Source organism: Babylonia areolata, chromosome 15, assembly GCF_041734735.1.
Source record: "Babylonia areolata isolate BAREFJ2019XMU chromosome 15, ASM4173473v1, whole genome shotgun sequence".
Taxonomy (NCBI): domain Eukaryota; kingdom Metazoa; phylum Mollusca; class Gastropoda; order Neogastropoda; family Buccinidae; genus Babylonia; species Babylonia areolata.
Window position 1 is genome coordinate 1,874,786 of NC_134890.1, and position 17,020 is coordinate 1,891,805.

The 17,020-nt window shown below is 43.9% G+C and overlaps 2 long non-coding RNA genes across 2 annotated transcripts; one reads left to right on the forward strand and one right to left on the reverse strand.

Moving 5' to 3' along the window:
- Positions 1–7,549: 7,549 nt before the first annotated feature.
- On the forward strand, positions 7,550–10,114 carry LOC143290365 (uncharacterized). The gene is made up of 2 exons (XR_013056376.1): positions 7,550–8,459; positions 8,490–10,114. It is a non-coding gene; the product is annotated as an uncharacterized LOC143290365 (long non-coding RNA).
- On the reverse strand, positions 9,672–17,003 carry LOC143290366 (uncharacterized). Its single transcript, XR_013056377.1, has 3 exons — positions 16,784–17,003; positions 15,633–15,962; positions 9,672–9,950 (listed from the first exon to the last, which is right to left on the reverse strand). It is a non-coding gene; the product is annotated as an uncharacterized LOC143290366 (long non-coding RNA).
- Positions 17,004–17,020: the final 17 nt, after the last annotated feature.

Below are 17,020 nucleotides of genomic sequence, written 5' to 3' on the forward strand. Positions count from 1 at the left end.
GACAGGACTGTCTTGCTACTTCCTTGTCTGTCATCAGCAGAAGCTGCCTTTAACCCTTACTGCTGTAACATCTCTGTAATCCCTGATCTGTCATAAGCACAAACATGATTTAACCCTTACTGCTCCAACATCTCTCTAATACCTTATCTGTCATCAGCAGAAACTGCCTTTAACCCTTAATGCTCTAACATCTCTGTAATACCTTATCTGTCATCAGCAGAAACTGCCTTTAACCCTTACTGCTCCAACATCTCTGTAATACCTTATCTGTCATCAGCAGAAACTGCCTTTAACCCTTAATGCTCTAACATCTCTGTAATACCTTATCTGTCATCAGCAGAAACTGCCTTTAACCCTTACTGCTCCAACATCTCTGTAATACCTTATCTGTCATCAGCAGAAGCTGCCTTTAACCCTTACTGCTGTAACATCTCTGTAATACCTTATCTGTCATCAGCAGAAGCTGCCTTTAACCCTTACTGCTCCAACATCTCTGTAATACCTTATCTGTCATCAGCAGAAGCTGCCTTTAACCCTTACTGCTGTAACATCTCTGTAATCCCTGATCTGTCATAACCACAAACTGGATTTAACCCTTACTGCTTCATGATTCGTTTTGGCAATGGTATGATTGGCCTTTTTTTTTTACACATCACAGGGGAATCCCCAGCTATTCTTAGACACCATCTTTTCTGTGGTTCACGCACAAGGTTAATTTGCACTCTAAACTGACTGGCGGTGAAAGGGTTAAAGGTATGCAGTTTGCTAGGCGTGAGGAAGAATGGCACTCAGCTCTGTCTCTGCTCCAGCAGTTACTGGTCCGTCAGCTGTTCAATCCACAGCTGATCAGTTCTTGTGAACCCATTGTCTGTAACTCTGCATGTTGATAGATATGTACATTTTGTCTGTGTATACATGAGATAGTCAAAGCTGGAAGCAGTGGCCACTGGTTGGAGGGGAACAGTCGATGTCCATTGTGGAGGACAAACAGGAAGACTTGGCACCCTTGGAGATGGTTTGCTAAATCTTGTACATATATCCAGTAAGAGGTATGGTTCATGAAATCTTGTGTATATATCCAATAGGAGGTATAATTTATTAAATATTGTGTATATCCAAACAAGCAGTATAGTTTGTTAAATCGTGTATGTATCCAACAAATGGTTATCGATTAAGATTGTTTGTAATATCTTGTGTGTATATATAACAAGCGATACAGTTTATTAAATTTTGTGTGTGTCCAAGAAGCGATATGGTTTCTTGAATCAAGACGGGGTAATGAATTAACCCTTACGAAAAGCTGGTTTGAAGTTAGGTCTTGTGGTCTGGGATTGATTATGACTTTTTGGGTTGCTTGGGTTTGTTTTTTTTTGGTTTTTTTTTTTGAAAAAATGTGGGTGTGAGGTCATGGTTTTGCCTGGTGTTCAGTGCTATTGTCTCTCTGGCCCCAGTTTGACACAGACAGGCTCAGAGGCACCTGGGCCATGGTGAAATGCTTGGTACTTACTTGTGGAGCACGTAGTCAGCTGCTTGGTACTTACTTGTGGAGCACATGGTTTTTACTTGCGGAGCACGTGGCTTCTACAGAGTTAACGGTGTGCACTGTGCACTGTAGACTGGATGCTCACAGTGTTAGTCTGGGCTGTTTTCTCTCCATCTTCCTGTGGGTCAGTCATGTGAATGTGTAGGTTATTGTGATATCAATAGTTGAAGGGGGGGGGGGGGGTGTCTCTAAATGTGGTGGTTATTGTGATATCAATAGTTGAAGGGGGAGGGGGGGGTTCTGTAAATGTGTAGGTTATTGTGATATCAGTGACTGAAAGGGGGGGGGGGGGTGTCTGTAAATGTGTAGGTTATTGTGATATCAGTGACTGAAGGGGGGGGTGTTCTGTAAATGTGTAGGTTATTGTGATATCAGTGACTGAAGGGGGGTGTTCTGTAAATGTGTAGGTTATTGCGATATCAATAGTTGAAGGGGGGGGGGGGGGTTCTCTATATGTGGTGGTTATTGTGATATCAATAGTTGAAGGGGGAGGGGAGGGGTGTTCTGTAAATGTGTAGGTTATTGTGATATCAGTGGTTGAGGGGGGGGTTCTGTAAATGTGTAGGTTATTGTGATATCAGTGGTTGAGGGGGGGTTCTGTAAATGTGTAGGTTATTGTGATATCAGTGGTTGAGGGGGGGTTCTGTAAATGTGTAGGTTATTGTGATATCAGTGGTTGAAGGGGGAGGGGGGTGTTCTGTAAATGTGCAAGTTATTGTGATATCAATAGTTGAAGGGGGAGGGGGGGGTTCTGTCAATGTGTAGGTTATTGTGATATCAGTGGTTAAAGGGGGGCGGGGGGTCTGTACATGTGTAGGTTATTGTGATATCAATAGCTGAAGGGGGGGGGGTCTGTAAATGTGTAGGTTATTGTGATATCAATAGTTAAAGGGGGGGAGGGGGGTGTTCTGTAAATGTGTAGGTTATTGTGATATCAATAGTTGAAGGGGGGGGGGGTTCTGTAAATGTGTAGGTTATTGTGATATCAATAGTTGAAGGGGGGGTGTTCTGTAAATGTGTAAATTACTGTGATATCAGTAGTTGAAGGGGGGTGTTCTGTAAATGTGTAGGTTATTGTGATATCAATAGTTGAAGGGGGAGGGGGGGTTCTGTAAATGTGTAGGTTATTGTGATACCAGTAGTTGAAGGGGGGGTGTTCTGTAAATGTGTAGGTTATTGTGATATCAGTGACTGAAGGGGGAGGGGGGTGTTCTGTACATGTGTAGGTTATTGTGATATCAATAGTTGAAAGGGGGGCGAGGGTGTTCTGTAAATGTGTAGGTTATTGTGATATCAATAGTTGAAGGGGGGGGGGGGGTGTTCTGTAAATGTGTAGGTTATTGTGATATCAGTAACTGAAGGGGGGGGGGGTGTTCTGTAAATGTGTAGGTTATTGTGATATCAATAGTTGAAGGGGGGGGGGGTGTTCTGTAAATGTGTAGGTTATTGTGATATCAATAGTTGAAGGGGGGGGGGGGGGTGTTCTGTAAATGTGTAGGTTATTGTGATATCAATAGTTGAAGGGGGTGGGGGGGTTCTGTAAATGTGTAGGTTATTGTGATATCAATAGTTGAAGGGGGGTGGGGGGGGGTGTTCTGTAAATGTGTAGGTTATTGTGATATCAATAGTTGAAGGGGGGGGGTTCTGTAAATGTGTAGGTTATTGTGATATCAATAGTTGAAGGGGGGGGGGGGGGGGGGTGTTCTGTAAATGTGTAGGTTATTGTGATATCAGTAGTTGAAGGGGGAGGGGGGTGTTCTGTAAATGTGTAGGTTATTGTGATATCAGTAGTTGAAGGGGGAGGGGGGTGTTCTGTAAATGTGTAGGTTATTGTGATATCAATAGTTGAAGGGGGGGGTGTTCTGTAAATGTGGAGGTTATTGTGATATCAATAGTTGAAGGGGGGGGGGTTCTGTAAATGTGGAGGTTATTGTGATATCAGTGACTGAAGGGGGGTGGGGGTGGGGGTTTTTTGAAGGGAAAAAAAGCATGAAGGGATGAAAGAGTTGGTTGTTGGCATGTTTTGATGTTTTGATTGTGTATGATTATTAAATAAATGTATTTTTGGTGTAAACTACAAATCTTTTGTTTGTACATGAAATTTGAGAAGTCCGGATATTTTTTTATGTTGATTAAGGACCAAAATTGTTTGCACAATGTAATTTCACCATACATTGATAAAGGCTGGTAGAATTATTCGCAAAATGTAATTACATTATTATGATTACATTCAGATGGTGCTTTACAAAGGTTCACGGCTTGTAAGTGTATATTTTGCGCTTAAAGAATAGATGTATGTTCATTTCAGTTCGGAAGTTACTAGTGACCATGTATACAGACATGTACCTAAGACAGATGACTACAAATGTCCATAAATACAGATAATAACTAGCTGTAAATGGTTGACCTAACAACCGGCTGTAATTGACTGTAGTACGTTGACAGCAGACTGGTAACGGGTTGTGGCTGATACTCAGAACGCTGTAGAATGGAATCCCAGTGTGCCAAACTGAACTCAGACTTTGGCGCTGCCCACCTGAATGCACTGCCCTTGTTACCATGGCGACGTAGAGTTAGGTGAGGTCCTCTCCCTCCATCTCTCCCAGAATGCATTGTTGTTGCCATGGCGACTTAGGTTCCCCTCCATCTCTCCCAGAATGCACTGTCATTACCATGACGACTTAGGTTCCCCTCCATCTCTCCCAGAATGCATTGTTGTTACCATGGCGACTCAGGTTTCCCTCCATCTCTCCCAGAATGCATTGTTATTACCATGGCGACTTAGGTTTCCCTCCATCTCTCCCAGAATGCATTGTTATTACCATGGCGACTTAGGTTTCCCTCCATCTCTCCCAGAATGCATTGTTGTTACCATAGCAACTTAGGTCTCCTAACTCCATCTCTCCCAGAATGCATTGTTATTACCATGGTGATGTAGGTTTCCCTCCATCTCTCCCAGAATGCATTGTTATTACCATGGCGACTTAGGTCCCCTAACTCCATCTCTCCCAGAATGCATTGTTGTTACCATGGCGACTTAGGTCCCCTAACTCCATCTCTCCCAGAATGCATTGTTATTACCATGGCGACATAGGTTTCCCTCCATCTCTCCCAGAATGCATTGATATTACCGCTAGCTGTAAATGGTTGACATAACAACTGGCTGCAAATGAATGAAACCAGAACTGAATGATACTGAAGCCAGTTGGCAGTCTGTGTAAATCTGGAACCTTAACCGAATGCTGTTGACATCAGCTGGCAGTCTGTGTAATTCTGAAACCATAACTGAATACTACTGAAGTGAGTTGGCAGCAGGGCAGCGATTATAAGACTGAAAATATCCGACATTCCATGTTTTTTTAAAGAAAGTTCATGTTGCAATGACTATTTGATTTTCAAGTCTAGAATATGTTCATGTTCATTTTTAAAACTTGTTCATGGAAGTTCACAGTTGTCTTTCTCAATTCTGAAATATATCCAAATCCTTTTTTTCCTTTTTTTGTTGTTGTTTGTTTTGCTTTTTTGTCAGTTCCTTCATCAGCCAAACAAGTCAGTAGAATGAAGAACAATGCTGACTGTCCTGTGCTATAACCCCTGATGGTCAGACTGGAAATGGTTTATTCAGCGACGGGCGCAATAGCCGAATGGTTAAAGCGTTGGACTTTCAATCTGAGGGTCCCGGGTTCGAATCTTGGTGACGGCGCCTGGTGGGTAAAGGGTGGAGATTTTTACGATCTCCCAGGTCAACATATGTGCAGACCTGCCAGTGCCTGAACCCCCTTCGTGTGTATACGCAAGCAGAAGATCAAATACGCACGTTAAAGATCCTGTAATCCATGTCAGCGTTCGGTGGGTTATGGAAACAAGAACATACCCAGCATGCACATCCCCGAAAACGGAGTATGGCTGCCTACATGGCGGGATAAAAACTGTCATACATGAAAAGCCCACTCGCGTATATACGAGTGAACGTGGGAGTTGCAGCCCACGAACGCAGAAGAAGAAGTTTATTCAGCAAAAGCCTTCGTCCCTCCGCCTTGTGAAGGGGTGTGTGCAGACATCTTCAGTCCTATCATCATCAGTTTTGTCCCCCCCCCCACCCCCCAAATCTGATGTCAGTGTGATTTTTTATTTTGAATACTTTTGTACAGATAACGAAACACGTTTCGGACAGGACTATCAGCATTTGTAGAGGACGCCAATGACCAAGAGATATTTGAGTTTTTTTTAGTCAGCTTCCTGCTGTGAGACTTGGTGGAGAGGTGTCCAGCAGCCTGAGGGTGCTTCTGGCAGAGCAGAAAGTGCCATCAGGGGTGTACATCAGTGGCATCTGTCCCTCAGCTAGGTCTGACTCTTTTTTTTTTTTACCCTTTTACTGTACGGGGCTATGCTAAAAAAAAAAAAAGACAATATAATTTAGATGTTGTGTTTTCTCTTACAGTTGTGTTTGATCATATTATTGTGCCATCCTGCTGTCATTGTTTTCATTTTGTTTTGGTTTTTTTTATATTGTGGTGGTGTTGGTTGTGTGTGTGTGTGTGTGTGTGTGTGTGTAATAATTATTATTACAATGGCAGAGCCCAAAGACTGTTTCACACACATAACTGTTGTAGTCAGCTGGGGAATATCAGCTTTACAATACACATGTAGCTGCTGTAATCAGCTGGGAAATATCAACTTTACAATATACTTATAGCTGTTACAATCAGCTGGGGAATATCAACTTTACATTGCACATTTAACTGCTGTAATCAGGTAGGGAATATCAACTTTACAATTCACTTGTAGCTGCTGTAATCAGGTCGGGAATATCAACTTTACAATTCATTTGTAGCTGCTGTAATCAGGTCGGGAATATCAACTTTACAATTCATTTGTAGCTGCTGTAATCAGGTCGGGAATATCAACTTTACAATTCATTTGTAGCTGCTGTAATCAGGTCGGGAATATCAACTTTACATTGCACATTTAACTGCTGTAATCAGGTAGGGAATATCAACTTTACAATTCATTTGTAGCTGCTGTAATCAGGTAGGGAATATCAACTTTACAATTCACTTGTAGCTGCTGTAATCAGGTAGGGAATATCAGCTTTACAATTCACCTGTAACTGCTGTAATCAGGTAGGGAATATCAACTTTACAATTCACCTGTAACTGCTGTAATCAGGTAGGGAATATCAACTTTACAATTCATTTGTAGCTGCTGTAATTAGGTAGGGAATACCAACTTTACAATTCACTTGTGGCTGCTGTAATCAGGTCGGGAATACCAACTTTACATTGCACATTTAACTGTTGTAATCAGGTAGGGAATATCAACTTTACAATTCATTTGTAGCTGCTGTAATCAGGTAGGGAATATCAACTTTACAATTCATTTGTAGCTGCTGTAATCAGGTAGGGAATATCAGCTTTACAATTCACCTGTAACTGCTGTAATCAGGTAGGGAATATCAACTTTACAATTCACTTGTAGCTGCTATAATCAGGTAGGGAATATCAACTTTACAATTCATTTGTAGCTGCTGTAATTAGGTAGGGAATATCAACTTTACAATTCACTTGTAGCTGCTGTAATCAGGTAGGGAATATCAACTTTACAATTCACTTGTAGCTGCTGTAATCAGGTAGGGAATATCAACTTTACATTGCACATTTAACTGCTGTAATCAGGTAGGGAATATCAACTTTTACAACTTCACCTGTAGCCTGCTGTAATCAGGTCAGGGAATATCAACTTACCAATTCATTTGTAGATGCTGTAATCAGGTCGGGAATATCAACTTTACAATTCATTTGTAGTTGCTGAAATCAGGTCGGGAATATTAACTTTACAATTCACTTGTAGCTGCTGTAATCAGGTAGGGAATATATCAACTTTACAATTTCATTTGTAGCTGCTGTAATCAGGTAGGGAATATCTACCTTTACCATTTCATTTGTTAGCTTGCTGTAACAGGTAGGGGAAATATCAACATTACTATTCATCTGTATCTGCTGTAATCAGGTAGGGAATATCAACTTTACAATTCACTTGTAGCTGCTGCAGTCACATGAGGACTATCACCTCTGCTTCATGCAGTCACTTGTGGTGGTGGTGGTTTTTCATTGTTGTTGTTGCTGGTGTTTTCCCCATTGAGATTTTGTTTTTGGTTGGAATCATCATGTTTTTGTGGCTGAGGAAAGTCTGCATGATACAACTCACATACTCCGTATGCTCAAATGATAGACCCTCATATGCTCAAATGATAGACTGCACAATCTTTTTGTCTGAGTCATGAAATCCTGTCATCTTGTGAATATGGTGCGATGAATGTGTATGTTGTGTATTTTGATGAATATGACGCCATAGAACTGGTAGATGTGTGTGTTCTGTATTTTGATGAATATGCCGCCACAGAAATGATTAATTTTGAGTTGCTGCCCCTGAATGGTTGCCAGCATTTGTTGAGATGAATGTGATGGATATAAATAATGTGTCAGCAGGAGAGTGCTGACAAACATGGCATCATGATAACTCTGTCACAGGGTTTCACAGCTGTTAATGTTATAGCATAATTATTCTCTCTCTCTCTCTCTCTCTCTCTCTCTCTCTCTCTCTCTCTCTCTTATTATTATTATTATTATTAACATTTTTTGCTTGTTTGTTTGTTTGTTTGCTTGTTGATTTTCTTTGCCCTGAGGACTTGATGAAAAGAAGCATGTCCTTGCTTATTCCACTTCCATCATTAAAGAAAATTCATTCATTTTATTCATTCTCTCTCTCATTCGGTTGCTGAAATGATACGCAGGCTTAGCATAATCTACGATACTGGGTTTCTAGACTTGTGGTCCACAATATATGTCCCAGCTGTTTTGAAGTCATCATGAAATTGTTGAGGAAGGTTTGAAACACCTGTGAATTGTTGAGGAAGGTTTGAAACAGCAGTGAATTGTTGAGGAAGGTTTGAAACCAGCAGTGAATTGTTGAGGAAGGTTTAAGGCCATCATGGAATTGTTGAGGAAGGTTTGAAACACCTATGAATTGTTGAGGAAGGTTTGAAATCAGCAGTGAATTGTTGAGGAAGGTTTAAGGCCATCATGGAATTGTTGAGGAAGGTTTGAAACACCTGTGAATTGTTGAGGAAGGTTTGAAACCAGCAGTGAATTGTTGAGGAAGGTTTAAGGCCATCATGGAATTGTTGAGGAAGGTTTGAAACACCTGTGAATTGTTGAGGAAGGTTTGAAATCAGCAGTGAATTGTTGAGGAAGGTTTAAGGCCATCATGGAATTGTTGAGGAAGGTTTAAGGCCATCATGGAATTGTTGAGGAAGGTTTGAAACACCTGTGAATTGTTGACAAGGTTTGAAGTCATCATAGAATTGTTGAGGAAAGTTTGAAGCCACCAGCGAATTGTTGAGGAAGGTTTAAAGCCACCAGTTAATTGTTGAGGAAGGTTTGAAACACCTGTGAATTGTTGAGGAAGGTTTGAAATCAGCAGTGAATTGTTGAGGAAGGTTTGAAATCAGCAGTGAATTGTTGAGGAAGGTTTGAAGCACCTGTGAATTGTTGAGGAAGGTTTGGAATCAGCAGTGAATTGTTGAGGAAGGTTTGAAACACCAGTGAATTGCCGAGGAAAGTTTGAAGCCACCAGTGAATTGTTGAAGGTTTGAAACACCTGTGAATTGCGACTTTGCTTGTCTGGGAATTGTGTGACGAAACCGGAAAGTTGTGTGGGAAGTAAATGTGCCAGAAAGTAACACTGTGATAATCTAGTTGTCAAGCTGTCTTGGCCGTTGTTCACCTCCCAGTGGGATGCTGGATTCCTGGCTCTTTGTTCATCTCCCAGTGTGATGCTGGATTCCTGGCTCTTTGTTCATCTCCCATTGTGATGCTGGATTCCTGGCTCTTTGTTCATCTAGTGTGATGCTGGATTCCTGGCTCTTTGTTCATCTCCCAGTGGGATGCTGGATTCCTGGCTCTTTGTTCATCTCCCAGTGTGTTGCTGGATTCCTGGCTCTTTGTTCATCTCCCAGTGGGATGCTGGATTCCTGGCTCTTTGTTCATCTCCCAGTGTGATGCTGGATTCCTGGCTCTTTGTTCATCTCCCAGTGGGATGCTGGATTCCTGGCTCTTTGTTCATCTCCCAGTGGGATGCTGGATTCCTGGCTCTTTGTTCATCTCTCAGTGTGATGCTGGATTCCTGGCTCTTTGTTCATCTCTCAGTGTGATGCTGGATTCCTGGCTCTTTGTTCATCTCCCAGTGTGATGCTGGATTCCTGGCTCTTTGTTCATCTCCCAGTGTGTTGCTGGATTCCTGGCTCTTTGTTCATCTCCCAGTGTGATGCTGGATTCCTGGCTCTTTGTTCATCTCTCAGTGTGATGCTGGATTCCTGGCTCTTTGTTCATCTCCCAGTGTGTTGGACCTGAACAGAAAGCCCAAGTGAAGTCAATGTGCAAGCATGTGAAGATGGTTCATGGCAGCCAGCAGGTTCAATGTCAAGAAGGCATCAGTTATTCAATATGTACACACCTGTGTACACCAACATATGTGCAGTCAGCAAAAGATTTCAACATGAAACAGGTGAATTTTTAAAAAAAGGTGTTATTTATTTACTTGCACACAATTTATAGTTCTGTCATGAGCTCCGGGCCTGGGAGAGTCTCTTGCCGAGTCTCAGTCCCAGTATCATGATCCCTGCCTTCGTGGTATGGCACACGAGGCATGGAACCCGCGCTTAGACACCCAGCGAAAATCCGACCCCCAACAGAGAAAGGAAAGTACAGGATCGACTGAGAGGTAGAGAAAAACGAACGAATCGAGGGTGCTGAGTCGAATCGAGTATACAGAATGTAAGAATACAATACAGACAAGCCGCATGCAGAAAAATAAGGCCAAATGAATACGCTTAATAGCCAAAAAAACGAGACAGAGCGTAAACCTGACAAGATGGCGTGGAGAGCCTTGGCCAAAGGAATGATTCAGCGCTTATAGCTTTTAGAGGCGTTTGATTGGCTGTGAGCGGACCGGGCCAAGACTGCTCGTCTTTTCACTGTTAGTCGCGCAAAATTTGGCCAAGCAGAGCTAACCGATAGGCCTAGTTTGCATCAGTTTGACATGGTAAGTTTTTGTAACACCAAACATGGAGTACAATACAAACTCCTCCTTTCTGTAGCAAATCATCCAGTGATGAGCTTGTTCCAGACGCTGGAACAGTTATGATCAGATCTGAGGCCAGGAATTTCTTGCTCCTGGTAGAGCTGTTGATTGTGCTACTGCTTAGGCCAGGGTGTCGTGAGGCTGATGGTTTGGATCTGGTTACAGGTGTTTGGAAAGGTACCAAGGTTTTATAGGGGTCATCCTTCATGCCCGTGTGCGTCTTTTACAGTGTCTGCGCGTGTGAAAGTGGATGTGAATGCGTCAGAAGAAACGCCACGTTTTCTTTATACATTTTATTTCCTTTCTTCCTTCCTTTGTCTGCCTTTCTTTGTCCTCTTCCTGGTTGGGGCCTTTTTTTTTTTTTTTTTGCCTCATTTGCATGCAAGTCATGGAGCACCAGAATGTGTTGGTCCTTTTTTTTCCTTTTTATTTTTTTTTTTTTTTTATTTTTTTTTTGGGGGGGGGGGGGGGTGCTTTCACACGCCTTCTTCATCGGCCAAAAAAACCCAAAAACTTTTTTTTTCATCTTTAAAAAAAAAATTTTTTTTTAATATAACATGTCAGTTTTCGATTAACACATTGTCTCTAAATGTATTCAAAGTAGTATTCTTCCAGATATATCAAGTTCTTTGTCTGAATAATCGGTTTCCATTGACAATTTCAGTCAATATTTTAACATTATACATGAGTTTGGAGTTTTCTGACATTTAGGTTGCTCTGATGTGAGTGTGTGGATTCTGTGTGGGGGATAGGTTGGGGCCTCTTGACCGTTATGTCTCTCTGCTTCAGAGAGCATGTCTGTGGTTTTGTCTAAACCACAGCGTTTCCAGGAAATGCATGAAATGTACTGACGCTGACTCAACATGATTATGATTAACCTTGTGGTCAGTCACAGTTACCACAGTGAATCACTGGAGCAGCATGGCAAAGTTTTTTTTTATGTTGTGTGTACAGTGTTGATATGTATTGGGGATGTTAGCTTATACTTTGGTTTCCGTGCCATTATTTCTGTTGATGTCATCTATGGTACATTTTTTCCATTTCCTTGTGCAATAGAATAAAGTTCCTTCCATCACTCTTTGAAATGTTTTTTACCTTTTTTTCTTCTTCCTTTTTTGTTTGTTGTTGTCTCTGCAGAAAGAGAGCGAGGAGGATTGTAATCCTCACTCCACACCACACCTCTTCCCCATCAAACACCTGTAATCCTCACTCCACACCACACCTCTTCCCCACCCAACACCTGTAATCCTCATTCCACACCACACCTCTTCCCACCCAACACCTGTAATCCTCATTTCCACACCACACCTCTTCCCCACCCAACACCTGTAATCCTCATTCCACACCACACCTCTTCCCCACCCAACACCTGTAATCCCACTCCACACCACACCTTTCCCCATCCAACACCTGTAATCCTCACTCACACACACTGATCAACCCTGTAATCCTCACTCACACCACACCTCTTCCCCATCATACACCTGTAATCCTCACTCCACACCACAACCTCTTCCCCATCAAACACCTGTATTCCTCATTCCACACCACACTCTCCACAACACCTGAAATCCTCACTCACACCACACATCTTCCCACCCAACACCTGTAATCCTCACTCCACACCACACCTCTTCCCCACCCAACACCTGTAATCCTCATTCCACACCACACCTCTTCCCATCAAACACCTGTAATCCTCACTCCACACCACACCTTCTTCCCCATCAAACACCTGTAATCCTCACTCACACCACACCTCTTCCCCATCAAACACCTGTAATCCTCACTCCACACCCACACCTCTTCCCCATCAAACACCTGTAATCCTCACTCCACACCACACCTCTTCCCCACCAAACACTGTAATCTCACTCCACACCACACCTCTTCCCCATCAAACACCTGTAATCCTCACTCCACACCACACCTCTTCCCCATCCAACACCTGTAATCCTCACTCCACACCACACCTCTTCCCCATCAAACACCTGTAATCCTCACTCCACACCACACCTCTTCCCCACCCAACACCTGTAATCCTCACTCCACACCACACCTCTTCCCCACCCAACACCTGTAATCCTCACTCCACACCACACCTCTTCCCCACCCAACACCTGTAATCCTCACTCCACACCACACCTCTTCCCCACCCAACACCTATAATCCTCATTCCACACCACACCTCTTCCCCACCCAACACCTGTAATCCTCACTCCACACCACACCTCTTCCCCATCAAACACCTGTAATCCTCATTCCACACCACACCTCTTCCCCACCCAACACCTGTAATCCTCATTCCACACCACACCTCTTCCCCACCCAACACCTGTAATCCTCACTCCACACCACACCTCTTCCCCACCCAACACCTGTAATCCTCATTCCACACCACACCTCTTCCCCACCCAACACCTGTAATCCTCACTCCACACCACACCTCTTCCCCACCCAACACCTGTAATCCTCACTCCACACCACACCTCTTCCCCATCAAACACCTGTAATCCTCACTCCACACCACACCTCTTCCCCATCAAACACCTGTAATCCTCATTCCACACCACACCTCTTCCCCATCAAACACCTGTAATCCTCACTCCACACCACACCTCTTCCCCACCCAACACCTGTAATCCTCACTCCACACCACACCTCTTCCCCATCAAACACCTGTAATCCTCATTCCACACCACACCTCTTCCCCACGCAACACCTGTAATCCTCATTCGACACCACACCTCTTCCCCATCAAACACCTGTAATCCTCATTCCACACGACACCTCTTCCCCATCAAACACCTGTAATCCTCATTCCACGCCACACCTCTTCCCCATCAAACACCTGTAATCCTCATTCCACACCACACCTCTTCCCCACCCAACACCTGTAATCCTCACTCCACACCACACCTCTTCCCCACCCAACACCTGTAATCCTCACTCCACACCACACCTCTTCCCCATCAAACACCTGTAATCCTCATTCCACACCACACCTCTTCCCCACCCAACACCTGTAATCCTCACTCCACACCACACCTCTTCCCCACCCAACACCTGTAATCCTCACTCCACACCACACCTCTCCCCACCCAACACCTGTAATCCTCACTCCACACCACACCTCTTCCCCATCAAACACCTGTAATCCTCATTCCACACCACACCTCTTCCCCATCCAACACCTGTAATCCTCATTCCACACCACACCTCTTCCACCACCCAACACCTGTAATCCTCATTCCACACCACACCTCTTCCCCACCCAACACCTGTAATCCTCACTCCACACCACACCTCTTCCCCATCAAACACCTGTAATCCTCACTCCACACCACACCTCTTCCCCATCAAACACCTGTAATCCTCACTCCACACCACACCTCTTCCCCATCAAACACCTGTAATCCTCATTCCACACCACACCTCTTCCCCACCCAACACCTGTAATCCTCATTCCACACCACACCTCTTCCCCACCCAACACCTGTAATCCTCACTCCACACCACACCTCTTCCCCACCCAACACCTGTAATCCTCACTCCACACCACACCTCTTCCCCACCCAACACCTGTAATCCTCATTCCACACCACACCTCTTCCCCACCCAACACCTGTAATCCTCATTCCACACCACACCTCTTCCCCACCCAACACCTGTAATCCTCACTCCACACCACACCTCTTCCCCATCAAACACCTGTAATCCTCACTCCACACCACACCTCTTCCCCATCAAACACCTGTAATCCTCATTCCACACCACACCTCTTCCCCACCCAACACCTGTAATCCTCACTCCACACCACACCTCTTCCCCATCAAACGCCTGTAATCCTCACTCCACACCACACCTCTTCCCCACCCAACACCTGTAATCCTCATTCCACACCACACGTCTTCCCCATCAAACACCTGTAATCCTCACTCCACACCACACCTCTTCCCCATCAAACACCTGTAATCCTCACTCCACACCACACCTCTTCCCCATCAAACACCTGTAATCCTCACTCCACACCACACCTCTTCCCCACCCAACACCTGTAATCCTCATTCCACACCACACCTCTTCCCCACCCAACACCTGTAATCCTCACTCCACACCACACCTCTCCCCACCCAACACCTGTAATCCTCACTCCACACCACACCTCTTCCCCATCAAACACCTGTAATCCTCATTCCACACCACACCTCTTCCCCACCCAACACCTGTAATCCTCATTCCACACCACACCTCTCCCCACCCAACACCTGTAATCCTCACTCCACACCACACCTCTTCCCCACCAAACACCTGTAATCCTCACTCCACACCACACCTCTTCCCCATCAAACACCTGTAATCCTCATTCCACACCACACCTCTTCCCCATCAAACACCTGTAATCCTCACTCCACACCACACCTCTTCCCCACCCAACACCTGTAATCCTCACTCCACACCACACCTCTTCCCCACCCAACACCTGTAATCCTCACTCCATACCACACCTCTTCCCCACCCAACACCTGTAATCCTCACTCCACACCACACCTCTTCCCCACCCAACACCTGTAATCCTCACTCCACACCACACCTCTTCCCCATCAAACACCTGTAATCCTCACTCCACACCACACCTCTTCCCCACCCAACACCTGTAATCCTCACTCCACACCACACCTCTTCCCCATCAAACACCTGTAATCCTCACTCCACACCACACCTCTTCCCCACCCAACACCTGTAATCCTCATTCCACACCACACCTCTTCCCAATCAAACACCTGCATTCCTCATTCTTGTGAAAGAATCACAGCATTGTGTTTGGGGAATAGTTTTCTGGAGATGGGCAATTTTGAAGTTAAAAGAAGATGATCCCAGAAGCACCATGCTGATTCTTTCTCAAAGCAATAAAGTCTTCACAACAGCATTAGTCATTTTCACTCACTCACTCATTCCCTTGACCGCTGGGGTCGTTGGGGGGACATGAGGAAGATGTCATAGCTCGCCACTCCGTTCTGTTGGCAGCTGTCGTGAGGAGATCTGGCATCGTCGTTTTGGTCCATTCCTTGACGTTGTCGGACCAGCTCTTTCTCTGCCGCCCCCGTCTGCGCCCTCCCTCTACAGTCCCTTGCAGGATGGTTTTGGAGAGGGTGTTATGTCGTATGACGTGACCAAACCATGCCATCTTCCGTCGTTTGACAGTCGCCAGTAGTGGTTCTTGGGGCCCAACAAGGTTGCTGACCAGGTTCCGCACATAGTCATTGGTCTTGTGCTCCTTGTAGGAGATGTGTAGCAGTCATTTTCATACTCTTTTAATTGAAGCACTTGACAAAGGAGGCCAGTATAGGGAAATAAAATAAAATGAAACCTGACAGCCATAAATAACACGTGAGGCGCTTCCACGAAGGGCACATTAAGGATCATTTTGATGATTTTGAGACACTTGCATAATCAAAAACTTGAGAAATAAAGCTTCACAAACATATACTTCGTTTTCATGTAGGATTAATCAAACCAAAGTTATATTAGTATAAATACAGTATGTAGCATGGCAGCCATTTTCGAACCGCTTTTTCCGAAAACGTTTTAAAAACATTAACCAAAATGAGCAAAAGTACGTTTAAAAAACTTCCTCTGTAAACGTTCATAAAACATCTATGGAAGACGTTTTTAAAACATTTTAAGGTTTTTAAAACATTCATTGTACGTTTATAAAACGTTCTAAAAACGTTTAAGACGTCTGAAAATCACATACAGAAAACGTTTTCGAAACATTTTAGAAATGTTTTATTTTTCGTTCATAAAACGTTTTTAAAACGTTTAAGACGTCTTAAAGTCATCAACGGAAACGTTTTAGAAACGTTTTTTTCGATTGTTAAAAAAGGTTTACCGAAATAAGCAAAAGTACATTTAAAAAATGTCTGCCGTAAACGTTTTTTAAGCGTCTTCGTTGGCATTTTATCAAACGTTTTTAAAATGTTTGCATGCTATCTGGGTACACACACACACACACACACATGGAATCGGAAAAAAGACTAAAAAATAAAAATATAAAAAAAAAAATTAAAAAATTCTCACATGTGGTGTTAATTCTACCTTGTAAAATTCCAAGGCCCGGGTTTGAAACGCTCCTTTCCTGGGGTAGAAATAAACCACCCTGGATAAATGCTGTCACTGACACTGACGTGACGGCGGCGGACATGTGTGTGCACACACAACATACTTAATTTAGTGTGTGTGTGTGTGTGTGTGTGTGTGTCGTGTCACGTACTATGTGTTGGTTCACAATGCGGTACGACTGACAGGCAAAATTTGACGGCAGAATGTCGCTGA